We start from the raw sequence: 18147 nt of genomic DNA, 5'->3' as shown, positions 1-18147 counted from the left end.
AAAACAGTGATACAAAGCCAGTCTTTTATTTAAGTCTTCCTTTTTTCTGAGAAAAAGTATTATAGGCTGAATTGTGTACCTTTGTCCAAATTCATGTGTTGAAGTCCTAATACTCAGATAGAATGTGACTATCTTTGGAATTAGGGACTTTAAAAATGTCATTAAGTTAAATATTTATTCGAAAGGCACAGGTACAATGAGGCAGAGAGATTATCTTCCATCTGCTGGTTCACTCCCGAAATAGTTGCAACAGCTGGAGCTGGGCCAATCCAAAACCAAGAGCCAGGAGCTTCTTCCGGGTCTCCCACATGGGTGCATGGGCCCAAAGACTTGGGCCATCTTCTATCGCTTTCCCAGGCCAGAGCAGAGAATTGGATGGAAAGTGGAGCAGCCAGGACTAGAATGGGATACGAAACCACAGGCGGCAGCTTTACCCACTACATCGCAGCCATGGCTCTGAGGTCATTAAGTTAAAAGGACGTCATTAGGATGGGCCCAAATCTAATGCAATCGATGTCTGTATTAGGAGGATGTTTGGACACAGACATATACAGAGATCAGCTGTCTACAAGCCAGGAAGAGAGATCTTGGCGAAAGCCAAAACTGGTGACAGCTGGCTTAGGCTTCTAGCCTCCAGAGTTGTGAGAAAGTAAATTTGGATTGTTTAAGTCACGCTGTCTGTGCAGCTTTGTGGTGGCAGTTTGAGTAGAGTAATTCTGAAGGCTTGGGCTGCTGCATCTCCTCACTCTCGGGCTGCCTAAACCCCACTCTGCTTTCTTGTGTCTCTCCCACCTCAGGAAGGAATCAAATCAAAGGTAGAGAGTTGGCAGATTCTGCTACCTCTTGGTAAGCTGAATTGTTGGGAGGAGATGTGTTTCTGATCTTCTAGCTGTAATAATGGAAAAAAATTACCTTTGAAATATCACCTCTGCCCAAGGTGTCTAGTTCCCTAGGTCTCAGAGGGCAGCATTATGTGCTTGGTACATCTCAACAGATAGGGGTTGTCTCTATGGCATGTTGGTCAGCTGCGATCTGCTGTCCATTTTTATTTTAAAATGTTGAATTGGAACACATCCACACTCGTTTATTTTCTGTGGTGGCTTTTGTGCTGTGATGGCAGAGTTGAGTTGTTACAGCAGAGGCCAGATAGCCTGCCAAGCCTACAATTTGCTACCTAATCCCTACAGCAAACAATTTGCTGGCTGGCCACTATTGTTGACTAACAGAACTTCCTTGTGTCTAAGCACTTACCTTCTTGGGCATTTGAGATTCTGGTGGGAGTAAATAAATTCATGAATTATAGAATTAGGTATATAACTAAAGGTCATTTGTAAGTGAGGGACTGCATATGTTAAGTCTTCATCAACTACTCCTGGGATGACTTTGACCAGTAGCCATTGGCATATTGTCCTAATTCCCATGTTCACCAACTAGAGACCATAATCCACAATAGCATTAACACTTATTTGTTCAGAACTTACAAACTGGCTTTCTGCAGTGTGTGTTACACTTTAACTGGGTACTGTGAGAGATCAAAGTCAATAGAAGAAAGAATTTATGTACTTAAAGAACTCTTCATTCATAGCAGTTCAAAATGTCTGAGTAGGCATAGTGGCAGCAAATCCATGGAACTGAGCATTTAAATGATTACTAGATGAGATCATAAGTAGCTTTAAATGTTTAGGACAATTAAAGTAAGACAAGAAAAGAAATGCAAAGTTGTATACTGAAAAGTATAAAACCTGATGGAAACAAATTAAAGAAGATTTAAATGAATGGACAAAACCATTGCATGTTCTTAGATCAGAAGAGTTAATATTGTTGAAATGACAGTAGCAGCAGCCCTCAAACTGATTTAGCGGTTCAGCACAATTCCTGTCAAACTCCTAGCTACAATTTTTTTGTAGAATTAGGATAAAGTGATTATAAAATCCATTTGGGATCTCAAGGAACCCAGAATAGTCAAGTTTGTTTTGAAAAAGAAAAAAATGCTAGCAGTACATATTCCCAATTTCAAAACTTCTGCATGTTGTAGTAACCAAGACAGTGTCATGTTGACAAAAAGATAATCATATTGCTCAGTAGGATGAGAATAAGAGTCTAGAAATAAACCCACACATTTATGGTGATTTGTTTTTTTAAAAGATTTTATTTATTGAAAAAGTTATAGGGGCCAGCGCTATGATGTAGCCGGTAAAGCCACCGTCTGCAGTGCCGGCATCCCATATGGGAGCCTGTTCCAGTCCCAGGTGCTCCATTTCCGATCCAGCTGTCTGCTATGGCCTGGGAAAAGCGGTAGAAGATGCCCCAAGTCTTTGAGCCCCTGCGCTCTTATGGAAGACCTCAAAGAAGCTCCTTGCTCCTGGCTTTGGATTGGCGCAGCTCTGGCTGTTATGGCCAATTGGAGAGTGAACCAGCGGATGGAGACTTATCTCTCTCCTCCTCTCTGCCTCACCTCCTCTCTTTATAACTCTTGAGTTTCAAATAAATAAGTAAATCTTTTTTTTTACGAGTTACAGAGAGAGGAGGAGAAACACACACACAGAGAGAGAGAGAGAGAGAGAGAGAGGTCTCCATCCACTGTCTCACTTCCCAAATCACAACAGCGGCCTGGGCTGTGCCAGGCTGAAGCCAGGAGTCTGGAGCTTCTTCCAAGTCTCCCAGGTGCAGGGGCTCAAGCACTTGGACCATCTTCCACTGCTTTCCCAGGCACATCAGCAGGGAGCTGGATCAGAAGTGGAGCAGCTGAATCTCGAACCAGCGACCATATGGAATGCTGGTGTCACAGGCAGAGACACAATGCTGGCCCTGTGAATTGAATTTTTTATAAGTACACTAAAACAATTCAATCGGGGTAGGGGTGGAAAATAATATTCTGTTCAACAAATGATGCTGAGATAGCTAGATGTCAAAATACTAAAGACTGAAGTTAAACCCTTTCCATATGCAGAAACATAATGCGAAAGTGTATCAGACTTAAATGTAAGAGCTCAAACTGTAAAGCTCTCAGAAGAAAACAGAGAAGTAAATCTGCATGACTTCAGATTAGGCAGTGATTGCTTAGCTAATACACCAAAAACACAAATGCAAAAGATAACATGTAGATTAATTATACTTTACCCACATTAAAAATGTTTCTGCTGAAAATTATACCATCATGAAGGTAAAAATATAAGCAACAGAGTGGAGAAGGCATTTCCAAATTATGTACTGGATATTTTGTTCATTTCTAGCATATATAAAAATGATTAAAATTCAATAATAGATGAGCTAATTAATAGATGGAGAAAGTGTTTGGACATTTCTCAGAATTTCTATAAATAGCTATAAATATATGGAAAGACAATCAACATAATTATTGAGAAAAATTAAAACCATAGTGAGAAGTCACTTCATACTAGGATGGCTATATTAAAAAAGATAGATGATAGCAAGTGTGGTGAGGATGATTAAGACACTGCTAAATGGAATGTAAAATTGTGAAGCTACTTTGGAAGACAACTACTTTGGCAACCCCTCAAAATGTTAACCATAGCATATAATCCATCATTCCACTCATAGGCATCTAGCCAAGAGAAATGAAAATATACATACACAAAAAGCTTGCATATGAGTAATAATATCAACATTTTTATAATAGCCAAAAAAAGTGAAAACAAGCCAAGTGTCCATCAGCTGAGCAATGGATAAACCAAATGTGGTATATCCATATAATGGAATATTATTCAGCCATCAAAACTAATGACATGCTGACATTTATCACAACATGGATGAACCTTGAAAGGATCATGCTTAATGTAAAAAAGTCAAGTTATGAAAGACCATATCTGTGTGGTTCGTAATACAAAAATAAATTATAGAGACAGAGGACCAATGGTTGTCAGGAGATAGAGGAGGGAAGAACAGAGGATAGTGGGTAGAGGGTTTCTTTTTGGAGTGAGGGAATTGTTCTAAACAGGTTTGGGTAGTGATTGTCCGACTAGGCAAATATATCAAAGCTACTGCCTTGTGTATTTTAAGTAGGTGAGTTTTTGATGTGTGGAACTGTATATAGCATCCATTTTAACTATACTGAGCTTTCTCATACCGGAAGCAGCGCTCTGCTACCCTTGCTAGTTTCCGGTTTCCAGTTGGTTGATTCAGATTTCTGCCCTATTTAGCTTCTCCTGATGACCAGGTGCCTCTGGAACACCCTGCAGCCTGCTTGATTGACCCAGGCTGCACTGCCTGTGCAGACCAGCCTCAGCTATGCCGTCTCAGCCACTCGTGACCTCCTGGAGCTGGGGCTCACTGGCCATAAGGCACCATGAAAGCTCCCTCCAGTAAACCTGTGTGGATAATCCCCTGGACCAAATACAGGCATTGGACTCAATTCCCTCACCCTCTCTCCATGTGCTCCCTGACCTGCCTGTGTACATATGGTCTCCAGGGTTCCCCCTTCTGCACCCCAAAATAAAATCTCATTTTTTTCTGAATCATGGAAGGAGTGCTCTTCATCTTAAATTCCCTAAATTAAAGCAGAATCATATCCACATAAAGCTGTTCAAACAAAGAATGAGACCATTGTTGGGAACTAAGTAAATATTTATTGAATAACTTAATGATTTTATGGAATGATTTAAGAAGCAATTTTTATTAGATGGATTATATATAGAAAGAAATATTCTGAAAATGCTGTACTGATCTTAGTTGCCATAGGACACTGTGAAATGCCCTTTCTGGAAAAACTTTCAGATAGGAAAAGATCTTTATCCATTCAAGATGCTTTTCATGTTGTCCTTGCAAATAGGAGGAAGGATTACATGACATTTAGACCCGAAGCTCCCCTCTGGCTTTGCCTTTTCCTCATGCCCTGGTGCTATTTTAAAAACCCCTTGACTCAGTAAGAAAATACTTTCTTCCTCTACATTTCTCTGGAGTTCCTTTTCTGGAGTGCTATCAGCTAGCACGGTTGCTACCAGAATGAAAATTCTCTCTTAGGGGCTCCAGGTTCCTCATGGTAGTGGGCCCTTCCTAGGGAGATACCAACACCTTTTTTCCAGCTAAGATTTTTATTGGTGGTGGTATTGATGATAATGCCAAAGGTTAAAAATGGCAGAATCTTCTGCTTCCACAATATTAACATTTGGAAGGCTGTAACTGCTAGTGCTAAATCTTAATTAAATGAAAGGCTATGAGAAGTCATGTAAAGAGTTAAAAATCGACTAGTGTTGCTGAATACTCCCCCAGAGTACTGGTGTAGAGCTGCCCATGAAGTAAATGTGATCATTCCAAGTCACCCACTGTACTCTAGACAGAGCCTTCCAATCTCCTGATGGTTCCTATTACCATTCCTATCACTTGTACTTAATAATCTTGTGTGAGTTAAATAATCTTCAGTTATATCATCCTCTCCCAAAGCACGGATGATACTACTTCAATCTCACTGTTTAGACATGACAAAAAATTTTATTTTCAAACATAACTTAGTGTCCCTGGTTAAAAATAAAAAGAACGATCCTTTTAAAAGGATTAGGTCATTTTCTGGGCAAGATGCAAATAGTAACCTATGTTCTCCACTAACCCAAGATGACCTTTTATTTTATGCCTAAAAGAGTAATTCAAAGGAAGTGCTCCGATCTTCGCTCTCAGTTGGTATAGCCTTGACACTGTGGTCATAGTGTAAGAGTTAAATAAATTCAGGAGAGAAATATTTATTTAAACTCTCTGGCAATGATATTGTTATTCTCTGTTCTCATTGAATAATTGAAAAGGTATCAAATAGCAAAGTTTCAATTATTCATCAAGTTATTTCATTTACTAGACAAATGTCTGTAGGCAAATAACTGACACTTGAATTAAAAACTGGCAACATCTCTAGGTTTGCTTATTCGGTCATCACTGCTTGAATCCTCAAATACAGACGCCTCATACACGTTGCCTACCAGTGGTGATAGAGGGAGTGCAGCATTTGCATTAATTTTCTATTTCTACCATTGCAAGTTACATGAAGTTAGCTTTTAAAATATGCCTACTCATGACCTTATAGTTCTGTAGTCAGAAGTCCAGGTCTAGTTTGGCCCAGCCATTCTGCTCAGAACGTCATAAGGCTGATTCTTTCTGGAGACAGGGTGAGTCACTTCTAAGTTCACTCAGGCTGTTGGCTGAATGCAGTTCCCCGTCATTACAGGACTGAGGTCTCCAGGTTCTCGCTGTCAAGTTGGAGCTGGACTTTATTCCCGGTGGCTGTCTAGTTACTGCTCATGCATCCCTCCGGCAGCAAGGGGCAGGGTCCTCGCCTGCTTCCCTTGTCCCCTGCTTATGCCTTTTGCATCTCTCCTGCTTCTCTCTGGAAAACTGTTCTCTTAAATTGCTGATTTTAGGGGCTTATGTGATTAGGTTAGGTATTGCCAGATAATTCAAGATAATCACTCCATTTTTTGTTTTATAACCTTCGTTGCATCTGCAGAATATCTTTTTGCCATATCTTGCAACATCTTTCAAGTTTCTTGGGGTTAAAATATAAACATTTTATGGGGCTAGTTTTCTGTGTACCACAGTATTGTTTAACAAGGGAGGAGTTTTTATTATCCAAAGATTTGTGTGTGTGTGGGGGGTGGTGGTGGTGGTGGTGGTTTTGACCTAAAAAATAAACAAAAAGAAAAAAATAAATGATACAGAAATGTCTTCTGTTGAGTACTAAGCATGGGTGTAGGTAGTACAATTTTTTTTTAAAGATTTATTTTATTTATTTGGAAGAGTTAAAGAGAGAAGTACAGACAGAGATGTCTTCCATCCGCTGGTTTACTCCTCAGATGGCCACAATGGCTGGAGCTGCGTCTATCCAAAGCCAGGAGCCAGGAGCTTCTTCTGGGACTCCCACTTGGGTGCAGGGGCCCAACGACTTGGGCCATCTTCTACTGCTTTCTCAGGCCATAGCAGAGAGCTGGCTCAGAAGTGGAGCAGCTGGGACTAGAACCAGCACCCATATGGGATGCCAGCGCTTCAGGCCAGGGCTTTAACCTGCTGTGTGCCATGGCGCTGGCCCCCAGTAATGCAATCTTATTTAATTCTGGCACCCCTATTTGTAAGGGGTGTTGTTGTTCTCCATAACTTGTCTCTGTAAGGTAACTTTCCAATTTTTTCTCTGCTCTGTAATTGCAAGTTTTCAGTATGTTATTTTGACGTTTGCCAGGATGCCCACAATGAATATGTACTATTGTTTACACATTGAAGGACTTTAGCTTTCTGAATGTTTTTCTGCAGACTTGTAGAATATTTTTCCTAACTCTCCAAGACTTTGATTTACTTTCTTTCTCTTCTATCTGTAAGCCCCATAAGTTGTGTAGAGGTTACAGGTGGACCAGGAAACCAAACATTGCGCTTTAAAATTCTGCCTCCATCATATTCTTTCCACTTTTTCATTGTGCCTCACAATGGCCTTCCCTGGGAACCAGAGCTCTGTATTTGGTTCTTTCAAGAAGACTAAGCTTCCTTACATCTTCCCCATTTTGTATCATTCAATCCTCCACTGACATCTTCAAAGCTTTTGTGCTGCGTAGAGATATTTACTTGAAAATGTCACCTCAGTGTAAATGTTACAGCCGTCAAGAACTGGAAAGAGCCTGAGATATTCTCCTATTTGCAAGCTAATAAATTTACCTGTCACAGTTCCATGCTTGCAGAAGATACAAAACTTCGGCGTCAGAGACAAAGCGTGTTATTACTCATGGTGCTGCAGGAAGTGTGTACTTAATGTTCACGGTGTTTCCGTAGCACCCTAAGACCCAGGGGCATAACTGGGGAGGACACTCCTCATGCAGTGGGTTTGCTTACAACTGAGAAAGCCTGAGCTTTAACAGGGAGCTCAGAAACCACTTTTCAAAGGGAGTTGCTAGCAAACCTTCCCAGCCTTTGCCTGCAAGGAAGCATTCTAGTTATTGTCCTAATTGCAGATAAATCAGCCCTGTGCCCCATGTATTCCAAAACTTTGCTATACAGATGTCCTCTGGGGATCTGCTGAAAAAGCTGCTATGCCTCTATTCGTAGGATTTATGTAAGTACAAGAAACTCATGGAGAATTGTCTTCCAACGACTGCTCCTTGTTTTAAAATGAAACTCTGGTAGATAAATGCGTTTGCCTGTTTGATCTAAACCAGACTAGCTTTGCCTCGGTTTGGAGAATAAGTTAGAGTCATTTAAAATTAGCTAAATTATCTACACACACTTTATAATTAGTTATTTATTGAAATTTAATTGCATATATACAAATGTATACAAATACTTTCCAAGAGACTTATAAAATAAGCACAAATAATAATTTATTTCTAACATTTATTAAGTAAAATAAATGAAACAACCACTCAATATGTGATTAAGTGAGACATGGTTTAGAGAACCATGCTTAGGTATTTACAAATAGGTTGCCCTGGAAAAGTAAACATTGCCTTTAAGCCTCTTTCCCAAAGTTTGATTTTCAAATACAAGTTCCATTAACTGATCCTTTGTAAAAGAATCAGAGTGTATTAATTTGGGGATATACTTTTTAACATATGCCTTTCTCCAGTAAGGATCACAATGAAGATTACCATATGAAAGATTTTGAGAAGCTTTTACAGGAGGAACGTGGTTTTATTTGGCTTAACTTGATATCATCCTAATAAATTTGATGATGCATTCATGGTTGTGTGTGTGTGTAGTCAGTACTGACACCTTCTGATGAGCACAGTTAAGGGGTGCCAAGTTAGGAAGATAAAGCTTTAGAGTTACCCGATTGCTCTTTACTTATTGGGTATAGGCTGTATGAAGTCTTGGAATGTACCTTTGAATTTGATTTATTCTGCACAATGCACATTTAAATACTACATTTTTATTGGGCTTGATTATCTGGAAATGTTAACTTATTCTCAGTGTCCTTCTCCTTCCTCTGGTCTATTTATAAGGTCAGTCCCTGAAGTTTAATTTTCATATTGATGAGGAGATGTGTTTAACGCCACAGGATTGATTACAATGCATCTGAAAACCAAGTAGGGAAAATCTATTCCAATCAATGAATTTGTTTTTCAGATTTTGACAAAATAGTCTAGAAGTGAAATGTATAAGCATGATACTATCCTGATGCATTTTTATTATAACTGTATATAAATTAATGACATTGATTATAAAAATTATAATGCCTTAAAGTTATGATTTAAATGAGATGCACTGAAATTTGTTTAGGCATATCAAACTACTTAATTGAAAATGAGGCTGAATATCCGTGTATTTTCTTTGTATTTCTAAAATACAACAGTTCGGTAAGAAACTGCCAATTATTTGCTACAAGGTACTCTAATCTTAATGTAAAATAATTTTCTAGCATTTGAAAGTCTTTCCACATATTAGCATTGGTATTAAGTTGCTGTATTTTTCCCTTGTTTGATAAGATACAAAACATACAACAGGGCACACAATAATAGAACAAGAGTAATTTCTTTTAATAAATATGTTCTAATAAATAAATGATAATATTCCTGTTTTATTATATTTTTCTGCTGATATTTTAAAAAAGTAAGCCTTATTAAAGTATAATTACATGATAAAATAAATCATCTTCAATGTATAACTCAGTTAGTTCTGACAAATGTATAAAGTTGTGTCAGCATCACCCCAGCGGAGAGGAGATGGAAAGCATTTGTGATCAGGACTGAAAGTCGCCTGTGCTCCTGCACACTCAGTTTTCTTTTGGCCATGGCCTCTGGGAACTACTGATGTCCCTGATGTCCCTGTCCCTGCAGGGTTTTTTTTTTTTTTTTTTTTTTTTTTTTTTTTTTTTTGACAGGCAGAGTGGACAGTGAGAGGGAGAGAGACAGAGAGAAAGGTCTTCCTTTTTGCCGTTGGTTCACCCTCCAATGGCCGCCGCGGCCTGCACGCTGATCCGAAGGCAGGAGCCAGGTGCTTCTCCTGGTCTCCCATGGGGTGCAGGGCCCAAGCACCTGGGCCATCCTCCACTGCACTCCCTGGCCACAGCAGAGAGCTGGGCTGGAAAAGGGGCAACTGGGACAGAATCCGGCGCCCCGACCGGGACTAGAACCCGGTGTGCTGGCGCCGCTAGGTGGAGGATTAGCCTATTGAGCCACGGCACTGGCCTGCAGTTTTTTCTTTGTTGTTGGGTACCCAGTTCTCAGTGGTCTCTTACGCTGGCATGACTTGCCTAAGAATCATCTATATTGCTGGCTCTATCAAGAGAGCATTTCTTTCTTGGGGCTGAGTAGGATTTCCCATTTGCTTATTCATTCACTATCTAAGTAAATATTTGAGTCTATTGTGAATTAAACTACGATGAATCTCCAGATACAAGTTTTTATGTGATAGTACCTTTATTTCTCTTGAGTAAATACGTAGGAATGGCATTTCTTGGCACTGTATTTTTAAGAGCAGTTAAAAATTATGATTTGACTGTATCAGTTTTTCTTGGTTTGTGCTGTGTCCCGAGAAATCTTTGTATAACCCAAGGACAGGAAAGTGCCTTCTTATAGAAGCCCATACATTCTTATGATTCAAGCTGGATGCATTTTTCTGTATGATCTAAGATAAGAGATTATTTGTGTACAGATACCTAATTGTTTCATTAATTGAAAAGTATATCTTTTCTGTACTGAATTACCTTGATGCTTGTGTTGAAAATCCCCATTTTGGGGATTCTATTCTGTTCCATGGTTCTAATGTCTATCCTTATATGTACATCACAGTGTTTTGATTTCTGTAGCTTTTTTTTTTCTTTTTAAGCTTTCCTTGAAAGGCAGAGTGTGGGAAAGACAGAGAGAGCTTCCATCCACTAGTTCACTCCCCCATTGTCCACACACTCCCCCATTGTCCACAACAGCCAGGGCTGGGCCAGTCTAAAGCCAGGAGCCTGGAACCCAATCTACATGTCTCACGTGGGTGGCAGGGCCTCAAATACTTGAGCTATCAATTGTGGCTTTCCAGGATTCATTAGCAGGAAGGAAGCTGGATTGGAAGTGGAAGGGCTGGAATTTAAACAAAGCCTTCTGATATGGAATGCCCATCCCAATGGTGTCTTTTTTTTTTTTTTTTTTTTTTTTTTTGACAAGCAGAGTGGACAGTGAGAGAGAGAGACAGAGAGAAAGGTCTTCCTTCCTTTGCCGTTGGTTCACCCTCCAATGGCCGCCACGGCTGGCGCGTTGCGGCCGGCGCACCGCGCTGATCCGAAGGCAGGAGCCAGGTGCTTCTCCTGGTCTCCCATGGGGTGCAGGGCCCAAGCACTTGGGCCATCCTCCACTGCACTCCCTGGCCACAGCAGAGAGCTGGCCTGGAAGAGGGGCAACCGGGACAGATCCAGCGCCCCGACCAGGACTAGAACCCCATGTGCCGGCGCTGCAAGGCGGAGGATTAGCCTAGTGAGTCGCGGCGCTGGCCCAAATTTGTTAATTTTTTAATTTGTTAATTATTATGTTTCCTTTTACAAATCCATTTCCACTTATTTATTGTTAGTGTGTAGAAATATAACTGATGATTTATATAGGCTTCTAACTTTGCTAAATGCTTGTTTTAGTTCTAGCAATTTTTCTACATTATTTAGGACATTCTATATAGGTGACCATGTTGTCTGCAAATACAGACAGCTTCATTTTTCCTTTTCCAGTCTGTATGCATTAAAATATTTTATCATTATTCTTACGATAGCTGTATATCAGTATGATTTTCTTTTATTTCTAATATAAGTATGTAATGCTACTAATTTACCCGTAAACATTGCTTTTGTTGCATCTCACACATATTGACATGTTGTATTTTCATTATTACTCTTCAATTTAAAATATTTTCTCATTTCCTTTGAGATTTTTTTAACCCATGGGTTATTTAGAAATGTATTATTTAACAACTTATTTCATGGTGATTTCAGTCTAAATTTGCTGAGACTTGTTTCACAGTCCTCAATGCCTGGTATTTCTTAGTGAAAGTTCCATATTCAATTGAAAAGAATATTCTTCTCAGTGAGAAAAGATGTACTCTTTGGTCTGGTCAAGTTATTTGATCATAGTTATCAGGGTCTTTGCTATTTTAGTGAATTTTCTCTTCTTTTCAATTAATTGAAAAAAGATTATTGATACAGATATTGATAAAGATATTGATCCAACTATAATTTTGAATTTATCTCTATCTCTTCTATCAATTTTTGTTACATATATTTTAAAGATCTGTTATTAGGATTGTAATGGATCGAGTCTTTTATTGCTGTGCAATGACTGTGATCATCCCTAGTAACATCCCTTGCTCTGAAATTTGTTTTGTTTGATGTTAATGTAGCTACTTGAGCTTGCTTGCTTGCTTTGCATTTATATATTTATTTGCACATCAGAGAAAGAAAGAGAGAGGGAAAAATGAATGTGCTGACTTCCGGTGGTTCATTACTAAAGTACCTGCAGTGATTAGGGATGGGCTGAGGCTGAAGTCCTGGCCTGGAATTCAGTCCAGATCTCCCATGTGGGTGGGCGGGTGGCAGGCATCCAACACTTAAGCCATCCGCTGATTCCTCCTAGGCTCTGCTGTAGCGGGAAGTTGGAATTGGGAGCCAGAGCTGGGGTAGAATTTAGCTCCAATAAAGAACACACACATCTTAACTAGCATTTAAACTGCTAGGCCAGATGCCTGGCTCTCCAGTTTTCTTTTGATTATTTTTCATGCTGTATTTTCTGCATTCTTTGACATCCTCATTCTTTGATATTTAGTTGATCTGAGTCCTTATATTTAAAGTCTAAATATATAAAGTTATATTTGAGTTTCTTGGATATAGTATAAAACTGAGTTTTGATTATTTCTGCCTCTCAATTAGGTTTAGACCTTTTATATTAAACATAATTATTAATATGTCTTTGGTTTAAACTGATCCTCTTGTTATCAGTTTTTCCCAACTATGTTTTGTTTCTACCTTTCCTGCTTTCTCTCAGGTTAATTCTCGCCTCACTGCTGTCTGGTTTGCTCCCAGCATGCAGCCTGTGCACGTGCAGGTCAGTGCTCAGGCAGTGATCAGAGTGGATGCTCTGCACATCTCCATAGCATTTCTGTCCTGCACATTTTAGCTTTTTTTTTTTTTTGACAAGTAGAGTGGACAGTGAGAGAGAGAGAGAGACAGAGAGAAAGGTCCTCCTTCCGTTGGTTCATCCCACAATGGCCACCGCGGCTGGCGCACTGTGCTGATCTGAAGCCAGGAGCCAGGTGCTTCTCCTGGTCTCCCATGCGGGTGCAGGGTCCAGGCACTTGGGCCATCCTCCACTGCACTCCCAGGCCACAGCAGAGAGCTGGACTGGAAGAGGAGCGACCAGGACAGAATCCCACGCCCCATTCCAGACTAGAACCTGATGTGCCGGCACCACAGGCGGAGGATTAGCCTATTGAGCTGCGGCACCGGCCTCCTGCACATTTTAAACACTGGTTTCTCCCAAGTCTGAACTCTTGCTCTTCAGCCCCCTGAGACCTCCAGGCTCTCTGTCTCCTACCCCATTGCTTTGAGTCCCAAAGATGCCTCCCAGAAGTCAGCTGGGGAAGTAGTAGAGATTATGTCATTTCCCTCTCTTCTTTCAGGGATCGGTGACCCACATCACTGAATGAGTTTGTTTCTTAAGTCTCAGCTAAGTTTTGTAGTTGTGGATAGCAGGTAGCAGTTCCCATAGCAGTTAATCTTTCATGGGTATGAGTTTTGACGATGCTTTCTTTATTCTGTAGATGTGGAAGATACCCGGATATGTTTTCAGCACCATTTAGTATGTGAGTAAATTATCTCAGGAGTTAGTTCCCACTGTGGAGAAACTTCTCTCTTTTCTGTCTTAAATGTTACTGTCTACACCTTAATTATGTCTAATGAAAGAATTGTCATAGGCAACATGACTTGAATTTGTGTGTTTCTTAGCTGTAGCTGCTTAAAAAATAGAAACAGTTGTCTATAATCTCATTAATTTATTCTTTGTTAAGAGTATGTCGATTTTATTATCTTAAAGGGATTTTTCATTTTTGATCATGCCAACTTCAGAGTAGACTTAAAAACCAATTGTTTTCTCATTTACACAATATGACTAAAAATAAAAATGCTTTTTGGTCTATTATGGGAACTGGAAAATATGTAAAATAGCATAGAAGTGTGAAATTTGGAAAATCATCTAATTCTCAAAATCACCCTTTGATATAAGCAGCTTGCACTTCTGTTTCGGCCTTAAAACTGAACCTGTGACTTTGAGAAGGAAGGGAATTAGAGAAACAAAAACAGAGTAATCACTGCTAGAGAGATCTAGAAGCAACACAGAGACTGTGTCCTCACTTGAGGCAGAGGATTGAAACCATAGATAAAGCTACTAGGGGAGTGGCTCCTGGGTTTATGGGAGTCAGAGTCAATATCACCTTGACCACTGGGAGAGGCGCACAGATTTCCCAGTTTCTCATGTTGTTGTTGTTTTTTTTTTTTTTTTTTTTTTTTCCTTTGACAGGCAGAGTGGACAGTGAGAGAGAGACAGAGAGAAAGGTCTTCCTTTGCTGTTGGTTTACCCTCCAATGGCTGGCGCGGCCGGCGTGCTGCAGCCGGTGCACCGCGCCGATCTGATGACAGGAGCCAGATACTTATCCTGGTCTCCCATGGGGTGCAGAGCCCAAGCACTTGGGCCATCCTCCACTGCACTCCCAGGCACAGCAGAGAGCTGGCCTGGAAGAGGGGCAACCGGGACAGAATCCGGCGCCCCGACAGGGACTAGAACCCAGTGTGCCGGTGCCCGCAAGGCGGAGGATTAGCCTATTGAGCCGCGGCGCCGGCTCAGTTTCTCATGTTGTTACAGCACAACCCTCAGTAGGTGAGCTTTGTGCAGTCTTCTCGTTAATGCTTCTTTGATGCAGGAGAAGTGAATTCTCTTCTCTTTTTCACTTGGAGGTGAGGAAGCACCTCACGGATGGGAGAAAAGTGGATTTCTATGTCACCACTCAAGCCCAACATGTTGGAGACAACACTTTTCTTTAGAAAAAACAACCCACCAAGACGGTACGATGCCTGCCTTCAAGAGTGTAAGTATCCTTTTCAAAGGTACTTCTCCAGCTACTTGCACTTTATAAATCAAAATCTGTAGTTTACTTGAGGAAAGAAGCTGCTTAAACAGATCTATTTTAGAGACTCTTTTCACACAATCATTTCGAGTATGGAGCCTGGTGATTCTGACATCAAGGCTATTTATTCAATTGCTTTCATCCTATAGTATAAGAAATGAAAGTAATTGTGCTCATTTCTCTGTTTTTACTAAATCTCCTGTCAACATCTCACAGAGATGCACATAGATTGTCCTCAGGCATTGCTGGGTAGAATCTAACCATCTTACTGTTCAAGCCTTCCATTTTGACTTTGCTTTTTTGGCACAAAGAAATAAAAAAGAATTTGATGCATCATTGCCAAGGGGTTTGTTATGCTTCTTAGGGCCTCACATGAGAAAAAATGTGAAAGAATACGAGGCATTAGAGATAGAAGTTTAACAGTCAAATGCCTGGTCATGTCATCATTCAGCTTAGCTTCATAACTGCGTGCTCTGTGCACTTGAGAGAGAGAGAGAGAGAGATGCTCTGGCGTGAGGTTGAGGACATGAAGAAGAACCACAGAGAGCTCCTCTCCCCAAGGAGGTGGAAGTGTCATCACATGATACTCAGACAAGATCCCTGGGTTAGGAGACAGACCTACAAGAGGCTGGCGGAAGGGCAGAGTCTCCCTGGGTAAGGGATGCCCCGGAGATACAGAGTATCTGTGAAACGGGTCTCCTGTTCTTTGATATCGCTGTGCCTATGTGAAAGCTGTAAGAACCAGGAGCAGCACATGCTCCCCGTCTTCCCAGTGCAGGAACTGTGGTGTTTGGAAACGGCAGCAGTGATGTGTTCTCACAGAGTGAAAGGTGATCGAATGTCAGTGTCACCTCTCTCAGTCCACGAAAGATGCTGGGTGCAGAGATTTGTAAGCCAAGACTTTAAAATTAACAAATGCAATCCTTCTTTTAATGTTATAAACTGCCACTATTCGTATGGTTGTCTTATAAGTGTATTGAAATATTTCCCTTGACTTTCATATCAAATGTAATCAGTGGTTCTACAGTTCTGTATCACGTTAGGGCTGTGATCCTCTTGAATACACAACTTTCTTATAAAATTGACCATCAATTTTTTTCACATCAATACAATAAGCTTGAAGAGACCTAGTCACCAATGACCCTCTTTAAGGCCTGGGATCTGTAGCATAAGTGTCATTTTGGATTGAGTGCACTGTCAGACCGCTAGGCAGGGCATGACATAGAACTAGGGAGTGAGTCCAGAGGGCCACCCTTCATCTGAGTGCTGCTTTGCTTCTTTCTACTGGCTATTGTGGTCAAAGCAGTTCACTCTGAAGGGACTGGAGAAGTCACTTGAGCTTATTTTTTCTGATAGGACCCATTTTAGTATATAGAAGAATTTAAAAGCTATGGTGCTCTATATTAATTTGTAGGTATCTGAAACTTTGGGGATTTAGCTTGCCCTGAAGGTCTCTTCCTTGAATTTCTTCCTCCAGATCTTAAGTTGCTGAGGAGCGTCTGTACCAAGGATGTACACTCAAAAATGGTGCTCATACTATGAAAACACTGCGGATGACACAGCAGGAGCTTACGCACCGCACCATTCCCTGCCAGGGCGGTTATGTTGCTAATACAGCAATTTCCTATTCTTTCAAGTCTTTTACATTCCTTTGGTCCCAGTAAGACATTTATCAGGTCTCAGGGTATGGCTGAAGCTTTATGTATATTATTACTAGTTGGAAAGTAATAATTACGACAATAACAAGAAGAATTGCTGGCAGAGAAGGTTTTTCTAGAGAATGCTTTGCTGTGATGTATACATAACAACATCAAGGCCTCCGAAATGGAGCATAAATTTGGAATTCAGTTCCTTAATGGCAGACATTCTTTCTCTTTAAAATGTCTACAAGGTTGATCGAAAACAACTCACTACTACATGTGGATTTTGACACTCCCACAGACGTTCAGCTACCCTGTAAAAGGTGGGGGGCATTTTGGAAATCCAAAGCACCAGCCGGCGGGCACTTGCATCTCCCAAAAGCTAATGCCTTAGTAAGAGCCATTTGGTTCTTAGAGATGGCTTTACCTTATGAGATCAGACTCCAGAAACTAGTGTCTAATCTATCTTGCAGTTAAGTTCATAGCAACAAGATGGTACTGCCTAGCTATATATGCTAAATTCCTTGCATAGGTGGTATTACAGTTCTACTCTAAATAAAGCAATCAATCAATATTTCTTCTCTGCTTACACTCCAATCTTCAGAACTGCTTGTTACGCTAGCTAGATGGATTTACTTAGAGCAGTGAAAGACATTCAGCAAGTCCATCCAATTTCTTGATTTATTTGCTATTGATGCATAAAATAAGCTTGTCTGTGAAATAGCCAGGTTGAAATTGCTGTTCTCATGCATTTTCATTGTTATTATTTGGCTAGACTGACTCTTGAGGGTCAAATTAAAACGCATTCATCCAGAGCTACATGAGTGACAGTAGGTAGCCTTTTGAGTTAAAATCAGTACCAGTACTGTATGTGAATAAGGCTGTTGAAGAATCTTAGATAATATCTGGATCTACCAAGTTTTCTAAATACAAAGGAGGTGGAACATCCATAGGAATGATTGAGCTTAGAAACTTGTGTGAATTTAACATCTGGATTTGATTGTCACTGAAAATAAAGAGGTATACGCCAGACTGCTGTGATTCAGGGCAGCATATGTGACATCCTCTAGCACTTACGATAGTGGTGGTGATATTTAAATTTTGTGTTGCTCTACAGTTGACAAATGATATTCACATGTAGACTGTATTCTGATAGAACAGCTCAAGATATTTAAAAAAAAAAGGTTGCCAGCTTGTTTGAAAATGAATAAATTAAATTAAAATTCTTGGATGTAGTCATTCTTCAGAGAACTTCAAATCCTGCCTACCTTCCCTACCTTTAATAATGCATAATTCCTTAGAAAAAATTCAAATACTTGTTTTTAGAAAAAGATATATTTGCAAAGCGGAAAACATTTAAAAAGTTACCAAAAGAGTACTTAGTCATTATTTCACTATTTCTAAAAGACAGATATTTTAAATTGTTGATTTCTAAAACTTAAAA

At 40.2% G+C, this 18147-nt stretch overlaps 1 long non-coding RNA gene across 6 annotated transcripts in view; it reads left to right on the top strand.

Annotated features, from left to right (window-relative positions):
• LOC149126411 (uncharacterized) overlaps positions 1–18147 on the top strand; it is a 144461-nt gene that overhangs the window by 24238 nt on the left and 102076 nt on the right. For 4 of the 6 annotated variants that reach the window (XR_016233613.1, XR_016233612.1, XR_016233609.1 and 1 more), the window contains exons 2-3: positions 13705–13746; positions 14894–15024. This is a non-coding gene — a long non-coding RNA (uncharacterized LOC149126411). Of the gene's footprint in view, positions 1–13704; positions 13747–14893; positions 15025–16540; positions 17930–18147 lie in introns of those variants that run through there. The other 2 variants (XR_016233611.1, XR_016233610.1) reach the window with 2 other exon arrangements.

This window comes from Oryctolagus cuniculus, chromosome 5 (genome assembly GCF_051225735.1).
Source record: "Oryctolagus cuniculus isolate XC-2025 breed Fujian yellow rabbit chromosome 5, ASM5122573v1, whole genome shotgun sequence".
NCBI classification, from domain to species: Eukaryota; Metazoa; Chordata; class Mammalia; order Lagomorpha; family Leporidae; genus Oryctolagus; species Oryctolagus cuniculus.
The sequence above is the reverse complement of the archived record's forward strand: the minus strand, read 5'-3'. Positions and strand labels throughout refer to the sequence as shown.